The sequence below is a fragment of the Ursus maritimus genome, unplaced genomic scaffold (assembly GCF_017311325.1).
Source record: "Ursus maritimus isolate PB19 unplaced genomic scaffold, ASM1731132v1 scaffold_4, whole genome shotgun sequence".
Classification (NCBI taxonomy): Eukaryota; Metazoa; Chordata; class Mammalia; order Carnivora; family Ursidae; genus Ursus; species Ursus maritimus.
In genome coordinates, this window is record NW_024426552.1 from 73,354,320 (window position 1) to 73,359,249 (window position 4,930).

A 4,930-nucleotide genomic window follows, 5' to 3' on the forward strand; every position below is an offset into this window, starting at 1 on the left:
GCGTTATGGGATCGAGCCCCACATCAGGCTCCTCCGGTATGAGCCTGCTTCTTCCTCTCCCACTCCCCCTGCTTGTGTTCCCTCTCTCGCTGGCTGTCTCTATCTCTGTCAAATAAATAAATAAAATCTTTAAAAAAAAAAAAAAGAAAGTTTGTTAAAGTAGTTTAAGTTATTTCACAAAATAACAAGAAAATTACAGAACAATATCCCTCATAAATAAGGATGCAAAAACTTTCGATAAAATACTAGCAAAAAAAAAAAAGTACTGGCAAAACGAATCTAAAACATGTACTAAGGATCATACAAATGGGATGTATCCCAGGAATACAAGGTTTATTTAACTTACAAAAATCAATCAATATAATACATCACATTAATAGAATAAGGACAAAAATCACATGATCATCTCAATAGATGAGGAAAAGCATCTGACAAAATCCAATACTTTTTTATAATGAAAGCACTCAACAAACTAGGACTTGAAGGGCATTTCCTCAATCTTATAAGGGCACCTGCTAAAAACATCCAGAACTAAGATTGTACTTAAGGTGAAAGTTTGAAATATACCCCCCTGAGATCAGGAACAAGATAAGTAGACCTGCTCTCACCATTTCTAGTATACACTGTACTGGAGGTTATAGCTAGAACAATTGGCAAGAAAAAGAAAAAAATGTACCTAGAGGGGAAAAGAAAGAGTAAAACTATATTTATGGATGACAGGATCTTCTATATAGAAAATCCTAAGGAATCTTCAAACAAGCAAACAAACAAAAAAGGTTAGAGCTAAAAAATGAAATTAGCAAGGTTTCAATAAATAAGATCAGCATGTGAAGATCAATTATATTTTCATACCCTAGCAATGAACAATGCAAAAGGTAGATTAAGAAAACAATTCCATTTATTATAGCATCAAGAAGATAAAATATTTAAGAATGAATTGAACAAAACTAGTCTAAGACTTGTTCATTGAAAACTACAAAACAGCTTTGAAAGAAATTACAGACATAAACAGTTAGAAAGACTGTGTTCATGGATTAGAAGAGTTAATATTTTTAAGATGGTAATATTTCCCAAATTGATCTACAAATTCAGTGTAATTCCTATCAAAATCCCAATTGCCCTTTTTATAGAAATTGGCAAGCTAATTCTAAAATTTATATGAAAATGAAAGAGACCCAGAAAAAGGACAAAGTTGGAAGTCTTACATGTTCTGATTTCAAAGCTTACTACAAAGCTACATTAATCAAGATAACATGGTAGGGGTGCCTAGCTGGCTCTGTTGGTAGAGCATGCAACTCTTGATCTCGGGGTTGTAAGTTCAAGCCCCAAGTTGGGTGTAGAGATTACTTAAAAATAAAGTCTTAAAAAAAAAAAAAAAGGTAGTATGGTAGTGACATAAGGATAGATGAACTGATCAATGGAAAAGAAGTAGGAGTCCAGAAGTAAAATCACATATCAACAAAAGGTGCTGGGACAATTAGATATCCACATGTAAAAGAATAAAGTTGGACCCATACATCACACCATATACAAAATTTAGTGTGAAATGGGTCAAAGTCATACATTTTAGAGCTAAAAGTATAAAACTAAAAGAAAATGTGGTCATGAGTCTTCATGATTTTGGATTAGGTAATGGATTTTAGATATACTAAGAATACACACACGCACACACACACACAGAAAAAATAAACAAATTGGACTTTATCCAAATAAAAACTGTGCTTCAAAGGACATTATCAAGAAAGTAAAAAGACGGGGCGCCTGGGTGGCACAGCAGTTAAGCGTCTGCCTTCGGCTCAGGGCGTGATCCCGGCGTTCTGGGATCGAGCCCCACATCAGGTTCCTCCGCTAGGAGCCTGCTTCTTCCTCTCCCACTCCCCCTGCTGGTGTTCCCTCTCTCGCTGGCTGTCTCTCTCTCTGTCGAATAAATAAATAAATAAATAAATAAAATCTTTAAAAAAAAAAAAAGAAAGTAAAAAGACAATCAATAGAATGTGGAAATATATTTGCAAATTATATGTTGGATAAGGGATTGGCATCCAGAATATAAGGAATTTGTACATCTTAATAATAAAAAGACCAATAACCCAATCTAAAAAGTTGTAAAGGTATTTGAATAGACATTTCTACTTTATTTTGAACAAACAAAGGCTTTCTGAACTCTTTTAAATGAAAAATTCATGCACACACTGATCAGAATGCTAGAGCCTCTACTTTGCCTTCTCCCTTCTGTCTGCTGTTTTCTTTCACTCATTTAACTGTACATTAGGAATTCTACCAAGAAATAACGGGGTCAGATGGAGGTCAAAATGAAATTGTTTAATTTTTTTACTCACTGGAAAAAAAGCCCAACTGTTTACTAGAGTCAGAAAGTAATCACTCAAATGTATTTGAGTCACCATATGGACTCTGATTATCTATCCTTTTCCTGTCACTCATTATGAGAATAGTTAAGATGTGAATGAATCTTCGAGTTATCTGTACATTATAATATAATGACAATGTCTTCATTGACAAAATAGAAATGTTATTTAGAAGCAATAACTGAGATACAGACTAAGTGATCAAGAGGATTGCTTTTGCAAATTTGAAGCAAAATGTTGTGAGTTTACTTTAAAATCAGGATCTGATCAGAACAACCAATCACTTTCCATTTCTATGTTTTCCCAATTCTGGACAAGAGACAACGTGGGTCAGGGTGTGACTCTGAGGTAGATCTAGGCTTCCTTTTGGCTCCATAACTTTCTTCCTTTGCTGTAAAAGGTGAAAAATCAAAACAACTGTATAATTTTTGAGGGGCTACTGTAGGAATTAAATAAGATACTATATGTGAAATGCTTAGAACAGGGCCTGGCATGGATGATTGCTTAATTAGTGGCAACAATAACCTTGCTATATATTATTACTGTGTATACTAATGGCTCCAGAAACAAATATTCTAACTTCCTTTATCTGTTTAATACAATCAATCCTGAAAACTTGTTTTTATTTGAACAACTAATTAAATTATATACTCATGAGAAGAATTTAATAAACTATTTTGATTATTAAGAGAGGGAGATAAAGATTTAGTTAAGGATCTTTGTGGGCTTTTTTCTCAAAGTAGATGGAATGGTCACGGATAAGGAATTTATTTTTTATCACTTTGCCAACATCAGCTAAAATATGACAGAAGATTCAGGAGGTTACATGAGACTTCTGTTTGTGGAACAAAAGTCATACATAACATTTTGTTTAGAAATGAGTCATCAGAGCTCTCTCCTCCAGCCATCCAAGACTCTGAAAGGAAAGAAGGCTAAGGGGAAGGAGGTGGGCCCAGCCCTGCTATTGTAAAGAAGCAGGAGGACAAGAAGAGGTCAATCCCCTGTCTGAGAAAAGGCCCAAGAATTTTGGCATCAGACAGGACATCCAGCCCAAAGGGGACCTCTCCTGCTTTGTCAAATGTTACATCCGGCCGCAGCTGCAAAGGGTTATTCTCTATAAATATCTAAAAGTGCCTCTCGTGATTAACCAGTTCACCTAGGCCTTAGGCCACCAAACAGCCACTCAACTGCCTCAGCCGGCCCACAGATACAGACCAGAGACAAAGCAAGAGAAGAAGCCGAGATAGTTGGCCTGGGCTGGGAAGAAAGTTGTAGGCAAAGGGATAGTCCCCACTCAGAGGCTGCCTGTCCTTCAAGCTGGGGTTAATACTGTCACCACCTTGGCGGAAAACTAGAAGGTTCAGCTGGTAGTGATTGCACATGATGTCAATTCCAGGTGTCTTCCTGCCTGCCCTGTGTCACAAGATGGGGGTCCCCTACAGCACTATCAAGGGGAAGGCCAGGCTGGGGCATCTGGTTCACAGGAAGGCCTGTACCACTGTCGCCCTCACACGCGTTAATTCGGAAGACAGAGGAGTTCTGGCTAAGCTGGTGGAAGCCATCAGGACCAATTACAATGACGGATATGACGAGATCTACCATCACTAGGGAGGCAACGTCCTGGGTCCAAACTCGGTGGCTCTCATTGCCAAGTTGGAAAAGACAAAGGCTAAAGAACTGCCCACCAAACTAGGCTGAGTGGATGCTGTTGAATTTTCTGTACAGAAGAGTAATAAAAAGTTCTCTTTCAGTCAATTAAAAAGGAAAAAAAAAAAAGGAAATGAGTCATTAGTACCCAAACTTATCAGAGAAGACAGTTAAATTAAGTTGCCTCTTAAAAAAACAAAACTAAACTAAAAAAACAAAAAAAAATTAAGTTGCCTCATTTAAGAAGGCAAACCTCATGGGAATTAGAGTTCCTCATGCTGCTATTTAACATCAAAATTTTTAAAAATCCAAACAATCTTATTTATATTTAAAAAATTTTTTTTTAAATTAAGAAACCATGAACTGAACATGTCCTTAATACTGACTCATACTTAACTTGCATTTCATTTGTTATTTATTTCCAGGTCTTCATTTTAGATTATTAGATTTATTATCAATATATTTTATATATGATTCATCAGATTATTGGTGTATTTTCTATTTTGTTTTTACTTTTTCTTTAATAATTACTTGCAATTATATTATTTTTCATCATGGTTTTACAGTCTTTGTTCACTAAGTAATACTCATTTCCCATTTTCCATATTGACATACTTTTAAAAAATTGAAGTTAAAAAACTTAATCCCAATAATTTATTAAATAAGTAATGATAGATGGTATCAAGGTATGTTTGAATGATGGAAGTTTTTGAAACACTGTGGTATGATAAACTTTAAGGATCAATTGCAAGACATTGTTCTTGATTTTTAGGTTCCAGAGAAAACAGACACTTAAGGAGGTGCAATTATTCTTTCCATTCATTTAGCTTGATACCTAGATAAAAAGTTTAAGAGCATTACGCATTTTTGCCTTTAAAGGACCAGAAATTTCAGTTAGTGCTTATTCACAAATCAATATG

General features: G+C 35.4%; 1 pseudogene; it reads left to right on the plus strand.

The window, feature by feature from the left end:
- The first annotated feature begins 3,160 nt into the window (after window positions 1-3,160).
- Window positions 3,161-4,343, plus strand: LOC103676016 (annotated as a pseudogene).
- The last annotated feature ends 587 nt before the right edge of the window (window positions 4,344-4,930 follow it).